This window comes from Pinus tabuliformis, chromosome 8 (assembly GCF_031772625.1).
Source record: "Pinus tabuliformis cultivar Carrire ecotype Pingquan chromosome 8, CPIR1, whole genome shotgun sequence".
NCBI classification, from domain to species: Eukaryota; Viridiplantae; Streptophyta; class Pinopsida; order Pinales; family Pinaceae; genus Pinus; species Pinus tabuliformis.
The window spans coordinates 1,618,095,003-1,618,114,051 of NC_142294.1; positions in this window are offsets into that span (position 1 = coordinate 1,618,095,003).

A 19,049-nucleotide genomic window follows, 5' to 3' on the forward strand; every position below is an offset into this window, starting at 1 on the left:
GATCTGACCCCAGGTGCGCCGCTACCCAATGGACCAATCTATCGACACTTCGTTCTAAGAGAACGATGAAATCAAGAGGCAGATTTAGGAGCTCCTGCAAAAAGGTCACATCCATCCGAGTTCATCGCCTTATGGGAGCCCGATTGTGTTGGTACAGAAGAAGGATGGGACGTGGAGACTCTGTATTGACTATCGGGCGCTTAACAAGATCACTGTCCATAATAGGTACCCGATCCCGCGGATTGATGACCTCTTGGACCAACTAAAGGGGGCGAAATATTTCAGCAAGATCGATCTGAAGTCAGGATATCACCAGGTACCAATCGAACCCTCTAATGTGCGGAAGGCTGCCTTCAAATCCAAGGAGGGCCTTTTCGAATGGTTGGTTATGTCTTTCGGATTGGCGAATGCTCCTGCAACCTTCATGAGGGTAATGGATGACATCTTGCGGCCATTCACCAACTCATTTGTAGTAGTATACTTGGATGACATTCTGATCTTCAGCCAGAGTTGGGAAGAGCACCTCCACCACATCTGACAGGTTCTCCAAACACTGCAGCAACACAAGCTATGTGCCAATTTGGAGAAATGCACTTTTGGCATGACCCAGGGTCAATATCTGGGATACATCATTGATGAACAGGGGGTGCATGTGGATCCAGCCAAGATCCAAGTCATTCGGGATTGGCCATCTCCAACCACCCTAATAGAGCTCAGCTTTCTAGGTCTCGCCAACTTGTACCGTAGGTTCGTGTTGGGGTTTTCTCATATTACTTGGCCCTTGAGTCAAGTCACCAAGGGAGGAGCGAAAGCAAAATTCTTTTGGTCTGAATCTCAACAGAAGGCATTCATAGAGTTGAAGGATCGCCTCTGCACGGCATCGGTGCTCGTGTTACCAGATTTACAACAACCATTTGAGGTCGAGACAGATGCCTCTGACTATGCTATTGGAGCAGTCCTTACTCAACATGGACATCCAGTGGCATATCACAGTGAAACACTTTCAAACATAGTCCGGAAGTACCCCACTTATGATAAAGAGATGTATTCCATTGTGCAAGCCTGCCGACAATGGAAGCATTACATTTTGGGGAAGGAAATGGTCATCCACACAGACCACCGACCCCTACAGTTCATATAGACCCAAGGGAAATTGCAGAATGATCGCCATCAGAAGAGGTCTACATACCTGCAACAGTTCCACTTGAATATCAAGTATAAGAAGGGCAGCACTAATAATGTTGCAGATTGCCTCAGTCGACCACCGATCATGGCGTTAACCACCGTGCTCAACTCTTGTGGGCACGAGACTTCTAATTGGCCACTTCTCTACAAAAGCAACCAGAATTCGGCCACACATACCAGACACTCTTGGAGGGTCGGCATGTTCCAGATTTTCACCTCGAGGATGCCCTGTTATGCCACCTGGGTCACCTTTGTGTTCCTTCAAGCGAGCGTGCCAAGATGATTTGGGAAGCACACTACAGTCGGGCTGCTGGGCATTTCGAGGTCGAGAAAAAAGTAGCAGTATTGCAAAATTATTTCTATTGGCCAAATCTTCGACATGATGTTGGGAAGTACATCAGATCATGTATTGCCTGTGCCATTTCCAAACCGACCATAAAGAAGCATGGCCTCTATACCCCGTTGCCTACCCCTAGTCGACCTTGGGAATCCATCTCCATGGATTACATGTTAGGCCTTCCTTCCACTAAGCATGGAAATGACTGTGTTTTTGTGGTCGTCGACTGGTTCTAGAAGATGGCCATTATGGCGGCCTGCAAGAAGAATATCATAGCAGAAGCCACTGCTAAACTCTTCTTTGAACGAGTGTGGGTGCACTTTGGGATCCCACAGTCTATCATCTCAGATCGGGACAGTTGGTTCCTCAGCACATTTTGGTCCAGTCTCTGGTCAATGCTGGACACAAACTCACGAAGTCCACAACCTTCCATCCTCAAACTGATGGCCAGACAGAGGTTGTCAATAGGATGATTGTGCACGTTCTGCGCATGTATAACTCAAAGCATCCACGCACATGGGACGAGAGCCTCCCCTATGTTCAGCACAGCTACAACCGAGCTCTTCACAGCTCCATTGGCCATAGCCCTTTTCAGGTGGGTTTGGGATTCCAGCCACTATACCCCATTGATGTGGGCATGCCACTTGCAGCTACTCACATAAATTCAGCTCATGTCCAGTCCGAAACAGATAAGGCCACCAGCTTCATTGAGCGCATCCAACATATTCACCAGCAGGTCCATGACATTATGGAGAAATCAAATGCCAAGTACAAGCAACGACATGATCAACATTGGGTGCCATACAAGTTTCAGGTGGGCGACAAAGTATGGTTGCATTTGCAAAAGGAACGTCGTACTGGAGCCTATCGAAAACTGAGACCACTCTGATATGGTCCTTACACCATTACTAAGTCTATGGGAGACAATGCATTTGAGCTCAGCATTCCCCCATTCCTTGGATTGCACCCAGTGTTCAATGTGGACCACCTTCGGCCATACTTTCCACCATTGCTAGACACATCCGACATTGCAGAACAACTCACACCCACAGAATTAAATCCAGATTGCATGGAACAAGCTGCAACTGATTGGATCATGGACACATAGATCAAGAACACTCGCCAACAGAATATCCAACTGTATCGAGTTGTCAAAGCAGGCCAACTCCTTCACCAGGGCAAGTGGCTCACCAGGGAACAAGTTCAGCAAAAGTTTCCTCATCTTATGGAGGAACTCAACGCAATGGGGACCATTGCTTCCTAGGGGAAGGAATGATCCAGGTGGATATTGGTGGCCACCTGCCAAGTCCACCTGGACCCCCACCATTGTTTCTCTCAGCATTTTCAGTTTCCTTAATTGTAGCACAACTTACTATTTTTAGCACTTTTTCAGGTCCTGAACTTCCGGAGCCGTTTTGAGGCCCTAAACGACATTTTTTGGGAAATATGGGGCATCATTGCCTCCCAAAGTGGTAGTGCTCGGATAGATCTTTCTAACGAACTATTGTACGCATCAAACGGAGATCGTATGCCAAAGTTACGACCCCGGGAAGTTGGTGTACCAATTTACCCGAACGGGGCCCACAGTTTGGCGTTTCATCTTCTAGGGTTAGGTTTTGGAATGTTAAGGGTTTTCCATTGTTTCTCAACAATAAATAGGCCTTCGAGCCTCATTGTAACACAGTTCAGAGGCATGTAGCCACCACATCTCTTCTCAGAGATAAGCTACCATCGCCCTAGCTAGTTTATTTCCATTACTGTTTGTAAGCATATTTCAGTGTTTTACATTAATGAAATGAAGTATTATTTCCGCTGCATATCTGTGTTTATGGTTATCTCTGTAATTTTTTGCGTTCCTGTTTAAGTCTGGATCAATGATGAGAGCCATTACTCAAGTTTGTCATAAAACATGCTTATAACCAACAAATAACTAGTGAAATATCAATGATGAAACCACCATTAAAGCCACATAATGACAAACACATTTACTCATGAAATACCAAAGGAAAATGAGCTTATATTAACATATGAAAATCCAACCAACTTAGAGACTTCCACATACCACCCGACCATAGATTGGGCTGAACCAAATCTTTCTTTCAACTAATCACCCCCGTGCCATATTCCAAGCAAGAATATGGGACTCAACAAAACTGACTAAGGCTTCCTCAGGCTTTATTGTATATCCTACCAATAACGGTCAAGGATTTCTAGGCCCGAAACCCTCATCTATACAACCAGGCTTTATGACAATCCCACCAAGGGATTCCTAGGCCCAAACAAGAAACATACACTACGAGGATTTGCCACAATCCCACCATATACCAATCCAGGGATCACTAGGCCTATATAAGCATGGATGCCTCCGGATCTCTCCACCTAAACCATGAGGAATTTGTTTGCCTCCACCCTCTAGGCTTTACGGTATATCCCTCAATTTATCAGTCAAGGATTCCTAGGCCCAATGAGGGTACACATTGTTAGCACCTAAATCTGCCCTAGGCTGAAGGAAGGCAAAATTCAGGGTAACCACAAGGAATACGAGGAATGATTTTTATGAATGACTGAACTTCTGGGATGGTATGGGACCAACGGTCAGCAAAGAACAAAGAATTTAATACAAAGGCACAGATTACTTCGTGAGGCAAGGTAGGCGGAAAGTGTAGCAATTTAGTTTGAAATAACGTGGAATGGAGAGATTGTTTAGGAGAGTGAAAAAGGCATAGGAACATGAATCCTTTTCAACAGAAGAAGAACACTGAACATGAAATTTTCCCACAAGCAGAGCAATAAAATTGAATTCTACCTTATCTAACTCAGAAAATTTCACTAGAAATGAACATGAATTGAATTATGAAACATAACGAAATACATATGAAAACATAAGGGACACATTTGCTACACTCACAACCACATGAATCTCATGAAACAGAGCCGCTGCCTTTCATTAATTCTCTGTCAAAAATATACAGTGAAGAAGCAGAGTTTCTTTCCCACAGTCTCCCAGAAGTTACAAGCCAACCAACCCTTTGCAAATGGTTTGCATACAATATATAGAATGTGCCATGAAGAGATAGAACGCCTAAGGGTTGGGGAGTTACTCGAATCATTACAAAATGGAGGTGAAGAGCCAACCATCAGCTACAGGTGCAGCGTTACAAACATGACAAATGGCTTGGGTGACCGTTTGCCTTCCTTCACCACTTGGATAGAAGCCAATCTGGAGAGAAAATACTTTAAATGCCGCCTTAGGTGCCAAAAAACTGAAATGTAGATGAGCGGGCCCACTTGGAGAAGTCGCGAAACGGAAGCAAATTTGGCAATTTTTTCTATGTGCGCCGCGCTATTTTGGAGACTGATTTGAGGCACTTTCAGGTGTCCAAAATGCGCCCAAGTGTGCTTGTTGGAAAGACTGTCCTGTCTACTTTCTAACCCAACTGGAATTTCTGAATTTGGTGCTCATGTGCCCCTCCAAATCTTCATTCTCCCAAGACTGCTTCCTGTGTGTCAAAAAAGGGGCAGAGAGGTCATTTTTTGGTTGTTTTTGACCTCCTGGAGACTCAGATCTTGCCCAAGCACCAGTAGTCGTGATTTTTCATGCTGAATCCAAAAATGCAAACCATTCTTCATTTGGAGCTCCCAATTTTTAGCGCCGCGCCACTGGGAGAAAAAACCTGTGTTTTGCCCAAAAATTTGTCATGTGACCAAAATTTCCCCAAATTTCTTGAAATTTGGGCTGGAGGTTCTCTATGGGGTGCTATGCTGTGCCAAAGAAGCCTCAGCCAAGATTCGAAGCCGATCTTGCTCTTTTGCCTCTTTTGCCTCTTTTGTTGCTTTGCTCAATTTTGCCTTCAAGCTCCTTATCCGGGCCTTTGCACTCATATTTCGTGTCCTGTAATGATAAGCCATGTGTCTCAGCAAAGCATGGTCCTAGTCGGCCTTGTCTAGTAGCCTCTCCAAGTGCATGTTCACGCTCTCGAGATGGGCCTCCTGGTCCTCATTGATCTCTTGCTCCAATGACGTGAGCTCAACTCTCCTCCTTTGTGCAGCTTGGCGATGCTCACGAATGTTTTGTAGATCCATGATCGCCCGCTGATCCTCTAGCTGTTTGTTTCTCTGCTCTAGGTACTTCATGTTCCACTTGGCCCTCTCTAAGTCAAGGGATAAGGCCTCAATCACTGATTGCTGCTCCTGGATGATCTCTCTAAGCTCTGCATTTATCAGTTCTGTATCTGTCTCATCATCATGAAGGAGAACGAATTCTGTCTCTTGTTCACCTGATGGCCCTTCCTCCTACACTGGCTCCTTACCTCTGTCCTGTTCCTGTGTCGTTGATGTCGGAAATGAGGCCCCTTCGACCCTGGGTGGAGATAACACTTGCTTTGCCGCTGCAAATAAATGTCTACTGCCTCTCTGATAGGTGATGAATACTGGCATAGTAGCAGTCTCATGGCGCTCATACTGATGTGAAGGACCACCTATCTCATGCTCTGCCTCTGATACTACTTGTGGAGCGCTGAAGAAGTCACGAGAGATGAAGTCCTCCGAAGAAATGCCCTGCAATCCCAACTGATGATCCACCAAAATCTGGATAAGAGCAAAGTGATAAACACTGTTGAGCTACTGCTGAGGGGTCTTATGCTGCATGAAATTTTTCATCCTCTCTATGTTCCCGCAAATGAAAAATGGGAGGTTCATCATCCACACTCTGGTAAAGTGCATGAGAAACCTGATGTGATAGGCATATGGGCGAGAAAACCTCCCCTCACAACTGAAGTACTTCATGATCAATTTCATGAGCGGATCATACTCATCTTTCAAAAATCTGAATGGGAAGACTCTCGTGAGATGCCTCAAACAACTGGCCTTAATGTAAGGCTCATAATGATGCCTATCCACCTTCTTTTTCCTATGCCACTGTTCTCCAACATTTGGTATGCCCATTGCCACTGAGATAGTTTCGGGTGTCAATGTGAAGGTGACCCCAGCCAAGGTAGACTGACCTCCATGTAGGTGAAGCACAAACAGACGGGACAACTCATGATGAACTCTGACATTTGCCACCCTTTGACAAAATTCAAAACATGCTAGGTGCTGGAAACATGACATAGCAAGCGGGCATGCCTGCAACTCAGTGAGGGTGTTTGGCTCATCCCTAACATGTTTGCCACTCCTATGATGTCTCCTGGGAGCCTGTTCTCCTAAAGTTGTATCACTGTGAGTTTCCCCCTCATATTCTGATGAACCCTCAGATGCCATGACTGCTGTTTATAAACTGTATTTAGGCTGCCCCTTTGATGATGGTGAAGCTGGGTGTTGTTTGTGATATCTGCCACCAAGGGGAACAATGAAACAAGGGAGTATTAGGAGGGGAGTAATGTAATGGGAATAGGGGTTATAGGGAGAATTTTGTTTAGGGATTTGTAGGGATTTTGGGTATTTTGATAGGTTAGGGTTTGGGGTTTTAATAAGGTAGGGTTTGGGGTTTTTATTGAGCAATAGGAGGAGGGGAAAGGGAATATGAGTTTGGTAGTGTTAGGGTAGTGATAATAGGAAAAATGACATAGGGGAATAAGGAACAGGGGTAGGGTAGGAAAAATAAAGTCTTGGCAGTAGTAACACTGTTACATAACCCAAGCAAAATGGTTTTTCTTTGGTGTCTTCTTGAGGTTAACTTTATGAAATTTTTTGCATTTAAACACAGGCACTAAACCACCATATCACTCATAAAAATTGATGAACAAGTGATGTTTCGAGCCTACCTTGCAATTAGAGGGGCCTCACAAAAATTTGAGGGAGTTTGGTGAATTTCTGGGCGCTTTGTCTCTGTGCGCCGCGCTGGTTAAAAATTTACACTGTGGGCGGGCTCTGTGTGCGCCGCGCCATGTGTGTGCCGCGCCCCTGAAACTTCCTCCAACTTGCTCCAAACCACGCGCTTGCACCCCCACGACTTTGCAACGTTTCCTCTGTGCCTTTGATTGCACAATGAGTTTGATTTTGGATGAAAACTTGTGTATAAAGACTTGGAGGTCATGATTTAAATTTGCTTTTTCAAAAAACCCACTTTTCTAATGTCATGTTTGGCACTTTTTCACTGACTTTAAAACAACCCTGATTTTCACTTTTCCTCTGAAATTTTGGCTCAAACGATGAAATTTTCGACACTCTTTGTAGGGATTGCATGACAAAGCATTTAGCCACGGTAACCATGACTGCACCTGAAGAAATCAATTGTCGACCCTTTTTGAAAATTTTGCCACCAATAACACTATTTGACTTTTTTTCAAAACATAGTTTTAAGAACAGTCGAAGTTTATCAATATGACGATGAAACTTTGTGAATCATTACTTTGCAAGGGCATCACTCTGGCCTGCATGGCTTTACTGGACATATTAAAGACCAAATTGCTTAATTCCTAGACCTAATGACCAAAAATAACTTTTGTCCATTAAAGGACCAGACCTTGACTGTCATGGACTCTTGTGATCATTGACCAAAGACCTAAGCCAGCAGGAGCCAGACATGAGGGGAAATGACTAGCATGACCTTCTCCGTCAAATCATGGCACGCCCCTAGTGGAATGCAGCTGAGTGAATGGAGCGGGACACCTAAAAATGAAATGCATAAAGAGTTTTGATCTCTGACGGAGGATTGACCAGACCGACTCTAACATTGGCTCCAATGGGGGATGGTAGCTCCTTGGAGGTGCCAAGAACAGCAGATCTCTGGAGGAGCTAGACAGTGCCTTTGTCCATTGGGCTAAGGAGTCATCATTTTGACAACAACACAGGACTCTGACTCATTTATGAAACTAAAATGACCAAAAAATTGACTCAAACTTGACACTGAAATGACTCAAAGACTAACTTGATAGACTGAAACCAAATTGAAATAAAAATGGTATTTACAATGATAGTGGAAGCAGCGTTAATAACTCAGCAGTGGTACCGCTTGAGCAGCCGACCATTGATTGGCCCTCCTGGACAATCTTCCCCGTTCATTTCCTTCAAAAGAAAGGCATTCTGACCCCTATATGATGCAATCTTGAAAGGACCTTTCCAAAGATTCTCGAACTTTCCATGCTTACCTTTCTCTTCATCCCTTGCATCCCACTTCAGCACCACATCATCCAACTGAAATTTATCTGCCTTTGCTTTTCTGTCATAAATTTTCTTTATTTTCTCTTGCAATTTGGATGTGTTCTTGAAAACTTCTTCTCTTGTTTGCTTCAAGTGGACCATTTGATTCAACCTTCTCTGCATGGGATCTTCTTCACTGCTGGCCTCCTGAAGAAGTCTGACTACCGAGGCAGCGAGAGAGGTAGGAAATATTGTATCAACTCCATAAACAAGCTCAAACGGTGACATACCAATGGATTTTTTCTGACTGATCCGATCTGCCCAAAGCGCATGGACCAACCTCTTATTCCAGCTCTTTTTATTTATTTCCAGCAGCTTCTTGATGATGTTGATCAATGATTTATTTGAAGACTCCGCCAATCCATTGCCTTGCGGATGATAGGCAGTTGAATGACCCAAAATGATGTGATATTTATGACAAAATTCTACCATCCTTTTTTATTTGAAAGCTGCTGCATTGTCGGTGATTAACTTATTCGGACAACCAAAGCGAGACAAGATGTTATTTTCAAGAAATGAAATGATTACCGCATCTGTAGCTTGTCTGGTGGGAGTTGCCTCAATCCATTTTGTGAAATAATCTGTCGCTGTGAGGATCCATCTATGCTGACCGGAAGAAGCGGGATGAATTTCACCAATGAAATCCAACCCCCACTGCTGGAAAGGAGCGCTCACCTCAATAGGCTTAAGTGGCAAAGGCTGTAACTTCTGCTTTCCTTCGAAAATCTGACATTTATGACAGCGCTTGACCATCTTATATACATCAGCAAACAATGTCGGCCAATAATACCCTGCTCTCAAAATTTTATTTGCTGTTGACTTCCAAAAAAGGTGACCACCACACTCTCCTCCGTGGAAATCCTCCATGACTTTCTTTGCCTCCTCTTCCACCAAACAATTTAACAAAATGCCACCGGGATCTTTCCAATACAACGCAGAATTTAGAATGCAAAACTTGGCAGCCTTCAACTTGAGTGTTCTCGCTTTATTTCTAGTCATGTCGGGCGGTGGTGATAGATTTTTTAGCACATATATTATATCTGAATACCATGGGGACAGAGCAAACATTTCAGATACCTGAATGGATGATATTTCCTCATTCTCATCGGACATAGCAGCGATTAGGTTTATGTCCAAGGCATGCAAGTTTGATTCGGCCATTAGCTTTACCAATCCCTGTCCTTTGACCAGCTTTGTGGGCTTTATTTCCACATCATATTCCAGCAAGCCTGCAATCCATTTGCCTCTTCTTCCTTCAAGATCGGTCTGCACTAAAACATCTTTTACAGCAGCGTTAGGTACATAGGCCAGAATATGAGAATGTAGAATGTATACCCGGAAATCTTTCAATGCCTTCACAAGTGCCAAGGCTTGTTTCTCAACGATGTTGTACTTTAAGGCTGCATCTCTTATGGCTCTACTGAAGAATGCGATGGGTCTTTCATGATCATCTCTTTTTTGCAATAATACTGCTGCCATAGTGTGCTCCGAAGCAAATGAAAACAATATGAAATCCTCAGTGTAGTCCGAGCTGACTAGAAATGAAGCTGAAGAAAGGGCCAATTTGACCAAATTGAAAGATTTTACAGCCTCCTCTGTCCATTTCACTTGGATGTCCTTCTTGAGCATGTTGGTCATCTCTCTTAAGTGTTCAGCAAGCTTAGGCACAAAGCGACACAGAAAATTCATCTTACCATTGAACGATTGTATCTCTTTTTTATTCTGGGGCAGATCGATTTGTTGAATTGCTTGCACATGTGCTGGGTCAATACGAATGCCATCCTTTGAGATAATATGCCCGAGTAATTTTCCTTCCTCCATGGCGAACAAGCTCTTCTTCGGATTCAGCGATAAATCATATTTTCTGCACTTTTGAAAGACAGTTTTTAGATGATGCATGTGCTCTTCATCAAATTTAGAAAACACCGTCAAATCATCCAGGTACACCACCAAAAACACATCCTTCTCATTCGCAAAATCCAAGTCCATTACACGTTGAAATGTGGCACCTGCATTCTTTAAACCGAAAGGCATTTTGGCGTAATGAAAAGGTTCCCCATGGAGTGGTGAATGCTGTCTTGTCCCGGTCATCCTCATGGAGAGAAATTTGGTTATATCCGGAATAACCATCAAGTAGTGACATACGAGATGCCCCCACTACTCGCTGAAGTATATGGTCCATTTTGGGTAGTGGATAGTTGTCTTTCAATGAAAATTTATTTAGATTTCTGAAATCAATGCATAAGCGGATCTCACCTGTCTTCTTTCGTACGGGCACCAAGTTAGAGATCCAATCCGAAAATCAGATGGGAAAAATGATACCTGACTTGTACAACCTGTTTACCTCCTTTTCAATAGATGGCAACAACTTTGGATTTATCCTTCTCAACTTTTGTCTGAATGGTTTTTGATTGGGCTTGATGGGTATCGTGTTCTGAATTATATTGGTATCATAGGTCTTTAAATCAAAATAGTCCCAAGCAAACACATCTGCAAATGAAGCTAACAAACTGATGTATTTGTCCTTGATCTTTGGTGGCAATGCTTTGGACAATTTTACCAACTTAGGATTGGCAGTTGTTCCGATGTTGAGCTCTTTTACACCCTTCTCTGTTGGCTGCAATGTTGCCTTGCAGGCTACATCATCTTGATCAAAAAGTTCTTCTAAAGGTATCAAGCCTTTATTAATAATGTTATTCTTCAGCTGTAACACGTCCATTTCACTGATCTACACTTCATCTGTACCATTCCCTTTACCATCGTCATTTTCTACATCTATTGAGGTTTCTTTAACTTGCCTTTGTTTTGCAGAAAATCTTTAATCTCCTCATCATCTTGAAACACTTGCCAATATCTCTTATTGTCTGGAACAGTTGGACAATGCTTGACATGGATTTCGAATTTATTGCTAGAATTCATTGGCAAGAGCGTCAACAATACTATTTTGTATACGAGGCACACATGTCAAGGTGTATTCTGAAAATAATTTTAGAATGTCTAGAACTGCATTACGGTAGGCCCGCATCCTAGGATGCTTTGCTTGATACTCGCCTCTAACCTGCTTTATTACCAATTCGGAGTCGCCATATACTGAAATCCTCTTAGCATTCAGCTTTCTTAGGATCTTCAGGCCAGCAATTAGAGCTTCATATTCAGCTTCATTGTTTGAACACTCAAAAGCCAACTTGTAAGAGCAAACCCTCACGCTACTAGACACTTTGTTTGGGGCGGAGAAAGGACTGCGTACCCAAATTCCAATTCCAGTGACATCATTTCCCACTGCTCCATCAAAATCCATGGTCCACAAACCTTCTTCCTCGTCTTGTAAGTGCTGGAAATCTATTTGCTGTGCCTTGTCTGCTTGCTGTCCATTACTTTCAGATGATTGCTCAACATTGTTCTGCTGTTCTTGTCCTTCTTTCTTTAAAATTTCTCTGAAATTTTCTTTGTTTTGCTATTCTTGTCCTTCTTTCTTTAAAATTTCTCTGAAGTTTTATGTTATTTCCGGAATATCATCTGCTTCTACTACCTGACTATCTATATCATTTAAACTATCTGAATACAAAACAAAAGACTCTAAATCTGTATGTACATAGTTAATTGGATGATTTATTGGTTTCTCCTGGCTTGTGATCATATATTTCATTTTTTGTTCCCGATACAATTTCCTCATTTGTCCAAACACCGGAATAGTTGCATAGGAGAAATCTAGTTGTAGTGTCCCTTTCAATTTCGCTACCCAAGACCTGGAAAGAATGATGCCAAACTTGGGAGGAATATCTACTACCACAACATCCATTAAAACATTTTTCATGGGAAGCTGATCCAAACTCACAACCAAGTCTTTGATGAGTCCTATACATCTCACTCTGCTGGAATCAAATGAATAGAGATCGTGGTATTGCCGGGTGATGTCCAGACCAATTTTATCCATGATAGCCTTGGGCATGAGATTCTGAAAAGCTCCGGAATCGAACATGGCATTATGTAACACAAAATCATGCAATCTTAAACTGATGTAAAAGGGTGGCACATCACTATCAGGAGACTCACCATTCGATGCTAGCCCAAAAATCATTTCAGGCTGATCGTCTTCAACATTCACCATGTCGGACATTGGGTCCAAATTCAACATCTTAGATATTTGTCCTCTATAACTGTTGTTCTTCATTATTTCAGTCAAGGGGATGGATACTTTTAATTTGGAAATCCCATTCTCTAAATTAAAAGCAGGAATCTTTTCTACCTCTTTGATTGGGATTTCTTTCTTTTTATTTTCTTTTGATGCAGCTTGCTGATGTGATTGTTCTGATGATGTTGATTTGCTGCTCTCCGGACCAACCGCTTCCTTTCCTTTCCTTTGTGAAACTGATGAATCATTCTTTGATCCTTCAACATCCTTCTTTTTCTAAATTGGTTTGGGTGGCACATCTCTGTTTCTAGGTGAATATCGTTGCTACTGTGCGGACAGAGCATTCATATATCCCCTTTGATACTCCTCTGATTCTTCTTGTAAAACAGTGTCACTTGCTAGAATGAAATCTGCATCTTTGTGTGCAGCTAAACTCACCGCACATTCCTCTTCTTCGGTAATGTAAGTAGGTAGCTCATCTGGAGTAAAGAGGTGGTTTTCTTCACCTATTACATTTCCGTCCTCATCTGACTCCGGTCCATGCACAAAATTTTGCTGCAAAGGTGTCTGTACTGTCTGTTGTGTTGTTTGCTCTTGGGTTCACTGATCTCTCTATCTTATTCTATATTGTGGCTGCTGCTGGTCACGGAAGTTAGGATTTCTAACTTGTGGCTCAGGTTTGTCGAGCTTCGCCCTTTAAAGCATCTGCTCTACCTTCTTGAGTAATTGATCCATTGAAGAAAACTCTTCCTTAACAGTGACTTTCTTTTCTTCTTTCGCTCTAGCTCTTTTGGACAGCAGATTCGCTTCAACACTGACCGTGATTTTCTGCATGTCTTCCATTGTGGTCGGTTCTCTCTCTCTTAATTCGTAGGCCATATCAGCATCAAAACCATCCGGAAATTTCATCATAGCTAGTCCCACATGTGGCTTTAGATGATCTGGAATTTCGTTATAAACTGTATTGAATCTAACACAATAATCTTGGACCGACTCACCAGCGTTTCGTTTAATTTGCTCATATTCAGCTAGAATTTGAAGAGGATTCTTTTTCACTTCCCATCGATTTAAAAATTGTCTTTGTAGTTCAGCCCAGGTAGCGATACTTACTGCCGGCAAACCTCTGAACCGTTTCCTCACATCACCTGCAAATGTCTGTACAAAGAGTCTCATTGCCACATTCTCCGCATCGATCTCATGAAGTTCACAGAAGTCTGCCATTTTGTCCACATGTTGCTGGGCAGTAATGCTGTTACGAGTGCCATCAAAAAACGGGATTTTGCTTTGATAATCTGTGGGCATGTCATCTAGAACTTGAGGCAGAACAAGGGGTGCAAAACGGGCAGCCATCACTCTTGGTGGATTTGGCCTTGGAGGTGTTGGAGGGGTGTGTACAGTTTGTAAGGGGCTAGCAATTGGAGTTTGAGGCTGTGTCGCAATATAATTATCAATTAACTGATTAGCTCTTTCGGTTTCTAAGTCTAATAGGAATTGCGGATTGGGGACAGTATAGTCAACAACCCTTTCGGATTTAGACTCAAACAATGATATTTCAAACCGCTCGTCAAACTCAAGCTCTTCAATATACTCAAAAATGTCGGGACATGAATGGGATTTGAACACAGGAGTTATGGTGCTCTCTTGACGAAGGAGTCTCGGAATCAAATTGGGGTTTTCGTAAATATGAGGAGGATCCGGGTCTGGATTGGCTCTGGTATATCATCTCGAAGCCAGCGTGCTATTGAGAAAAATCACAGGACACAACCAACTTACTCAGCCTATCCAATCCTAAACTCATCATCCGGAAGCTTAGAATTATTAAGAAATAAGGGGATTTGATTTCAGTTGAGTCCCCAGTGGAATTGCCACTATGTTAGCACCTAAATCTGCCCTAGGCTGAAGGAAGGAAAAATTCAGGGTAACCACAAACCACGCTTAGTCTGGTAGCTAGCCCTACCAGAATAGGAGAGGGCTCTCTCTGAGTCACGCTCAGTGAATAGATAAGCAAAAAACGGTCTGAGATGACTTACAGTGAAATATTGATCTTAGGCTAGTAAGTGAATGGCGGATACGAGGAACAATTTTTATGAATGACTGAGCTTTTGGGATGGTATGGGACCAACGGTCAGCAAAGAACAGAGAATTTAATACAAAGGCACAGATTACTTCGTGAGGCAAGGTAGGCGGAAAGTGTAGCAATTTAGTTTGAAATAACGCGGAATGGAGAGATTGTTTAGGAGAGTGAAAAGGGGATAGGAACATGATTCCTTTTCAATAGAAGAAGAACACTGAACATGAAATTTTCCCACAGGCAGAGCAATAAAATTGAATTCTACCTTATCTAACTCAGAAAATTTCACTGGAAATGAACATGAATTGAATTATGAAACATAACGAAATACATATGAAAACATAAGGGACACATTTGCTACACTCATAACCACATGAATCTCATGAAACAGAGCCGCTGCCTTTCATTAATTCTCTGTCAAAAATATACAATGAAGAAGCATAGTTTCTTTCCCACAGTCTCCCAGAAGTTACAAGCCAATCAACCCTTTGCAAATGGTTTTCATACAATATATAGAATTTTCCATGAAGAGATAGAACACCCAAGGGTTGGGGAGTTACTCGAATCATTACAAAATGGAGGTGAAGAGCCAACCATCAGCTACAGGTGCAGCGTTACAAACATGACAAATGGCTTGGGTGACCGTTTGCCTTCCTTCGCCACTTGGATAGAAGCCAATCTGGAGAGAAAATACTTTAAATGCTGCTTTAGGTGCCAAAAAACTGAAATTTAGATGAGCGGGCCCACTTGGAGAAGCCGCGAATCGAAATTTTGTGAAACGGAAGCAAATTTGGCAATTTTTTCTATGTGCGCTGCGCCATTTTCTCTGTGCGCCGCGCTAATTTGGAGCCTGATTTGAGGCACTTGTAGGTGTCCAAAATGTGCCCAAGTGTGCTTTTTGGAAAGCCTGTCCTGTCTACTTTCTAACCCAACTGGAATTTCTGAATTTGGTGCTCATTTTCCCCTCCAAATCTTCATTCTCCCAAGACTGCTTCTTGTGTGTCAAAAAAGGGGCAGAGAGGTCATTTTTTGGGTGTTTTTGACCTCCTGGAGACTCAGATCTTGCCCAAATTTCTTGTCCAAGCACTAGTAGTCGTGATTTTTCATGCTGAATCCAAAAATGCAAACCATTCTTCATTTGGAGCTCCCAATTTTTAGCGTCGCGCCACTGCGAGAAAAAACCTGTGTCTTGCCCAAAAATTTGTCATGTGACCAAAATTTCTCCAAATTCCTTGAAATTTGGGCTGGAGGTTCTCTATGGGGTGCTATGCTATGCCAAAGAAGCCTCAGCCAAGATTCAAAGCTGATCTTGCTATTTTGCCTCTTTTGCCTCTTTTGTTGCTTTGCTCAATTTTGCCTTCAAGCTCCTTATCCGGGCCTTTGCACTCATATTTCGTGTCCTGTAATGATAAGCCATGTGTCTCAACAAAGCATGGTCCTGGTCGGCCTTGTTTAGCAGCCTCTCCAAGTGCATGTTCACGCTCTCGAGATGGGCCTCCCGGTCCTCATTGATCTCTTGCTCCAATGACGTGAGCTCAACTCTCCTCCTTTGTGTAGCTTGGCGATGCTCACGAATGTTTTGTAGATCCATGATCGCCCGCTGATCCTCTAGTTGTTTGTTTCTCTGCTCCAGGTACTTCATGTTCCACTTGGACCTCTCCAAGTCAAGGGATAAGGCCTCAATCACTGATTGCTACTCCTGGATGATCTCTCTAAGCTCTGCATTTGTCGGTTCTGTATTTGTCTCATCATCATGAAGGAGAACGAATTTTGTCTCTTGTTCACCTGATGGCCCTTCCTCCTGTACTTGCTCCTTACCTCTATCCTATTCCTGTATCGCTGATGTCGGAAACGAGTCCCCTTCCACCCCGGGTGGACATAACACTCGCTTTGCCGCTGCAAATAAATGTCTACTGCCTCTCTGATAGGTGATGAATACTGGCATAGTAGCAGTCTCATGGCGCTCATACTGGTGTGAAGGACCACCTATCTCATGCTCTGCCTCTGATACTACTTGTGGAGCACTGAAGAAGTCACGGGAGATGAAGTCCTCCCAAGAAATGCCCTGCAATCCCAACTGATGATCCACCAAAATCCGGATAAGAGCAAAGTGATAAACACTGTTGAGCTGCTGCTGAGGGGTCTTATGCTGCATGAAATTTTTCATTCTCTCTATGTTCCCACAAATGAAAATGGGAGGTTCATCATCCGCACTCTGGTAAAGTGCATGAGCAACCTGATGTGATAGGCACATAGGCGAGAAAACCTCCCCTTCAACTGAAGTAATTCATGATCAATTTCATGAGCGGAGCATACTCATCTTTCAAAAATCTGAATGGGAAGACTCTCATGAGATGCCTCAAACAACTGGCCTTAATGTAAGGCTCATAATGATGCCTATCCACCTTCTTTTTCTTATGCCACTGTTCTCCAACATTTGGCATGCCCGTTGCCACTGAGATAGTTTCGGGTGTCAATGTGAAGGTGATCTCGGCCAAGGTAAACTAACCTCCATGTAGGTGAAGCACAAACAGATGGGCCAACTCATGATGAACTCTGACATTTGCCACCCTTTGACAAAATTCAAAACATGCTAGGTGCTGGAAAAATGACATAGCAAGCGGGCATGCTTGCAACTCAGTGAGGGTGTTTGGCTCATCCCTAACATGTTTTCCACTCCTATGATGTCTCCTAGGAGCCTGTTCTCCTGAAGCTGTATCACTGTGAGTTTCCCCCTCATATTTTGATGAACCCTCAGATGCCATGACTGTTGTTTATAAACTGTATTTATGCTGCCCCTTTGATGATGGTGAAGCTAGGTGTTGTTTGTCATATCTGCCACCAAGGGGAACAATGAAACAAGGGAGTATTAGGAGGGGAGTAATGTAATGGGAATAGGGGTTATAGGGAGAATTTTGTTTAGGGATTTGTAGGGATTTTCGGTATTTTGCTAGGTTAGGGTTTGGGGTTTTAATAAGGTAGGGTTTGGGGTTTTTATTGAGCAATAGGAGGAGGGGAAGGGAATATGAGTTTGGTAGTGTTAGGGTAGTGATAATAGGAAAAATGACATAGGGGAATAAGGAACAGGGGTAGGGTAGGAAAAATAAAGCCTTGGCAGTAGTAACACTGTTACACAACCCTAGCAAAATGGTTTTTCTTTGGTGTCTTCTTGAGGTTAACTTTATGAAATTTTTTGCATTTAAACACAGGCACTAAACCACCATACCACTCATAAAATTTGATGAACAAGTGATGTTTCGATCCTACCTTGCAATTAGAGGGGCCTCACAAAATTTGAGGGAGTTTGGTGAATTTCTGGGCGCTTTGTCTCTGTGCACCGCGCGCAAAGCCCAGTGCGCCGCGCTCTGGGTGTGAGCCGCTCTGGTTAAAAATTTACACTGCGGGCGGGCTCTGTGTGCGCCGTGCCCCTGACTGTGTGCGCCGCGCCCCTGAAACTTCCTCCAACTTGCTCCAAACCACGCGCTTGCACCCCCACGACTTTGCAATGTTTCCTCTGTGCCTTTGATTGCACAATGAGTTTGATTTTGGATGAAAACATGTGTATAAAGACTTGGAGATCATGATTTAAATTTGCTTTTTCAAAAAACCCACTTTTCTAATGTCATGTTTGGCACTTTTTCACTGACTTTAAAACAACCCTGATTTTCACTTTTCCTCTGAAATTTTGGCTCAAACGATGAAATTTTCGACACTCTTTGCAGGGATTGCATGATAGAGCATTTGGCCACGGAAACCATGACTGCACCTGAAGAAATCAATTGTCGACCCTTTTTGAAAATTTTGCCACCAATAACACTGTTTGACTTTTCTTCAAAACAGAGTTTTGAAGAACAGTCGAAGTTTATCAATATGACGATGAAACTTTGTGAATCATTACTTTGCAAGGGCATCACTCTGGCATGCATGGATTTACTGGACATATTAAAGACCAAATTGTTTGATTCCTAGACCTAATGACAAAAAATAACTTTTGTCCATTAAAGGACCAGACCTTGACTGTCATGGACTCTTGTGATCATTGACCAAAGACCTAAGCCAGCAGGAGCCAGACATGAGGGGAAATGACTAGCATGACCTTCTCCGTCAGATCATGGCATGCCCCTAGCAGAATGCAGCTAAGTGAATGGAGTGGGACACCTAAAAATGAAATGCATAAAGAGTTT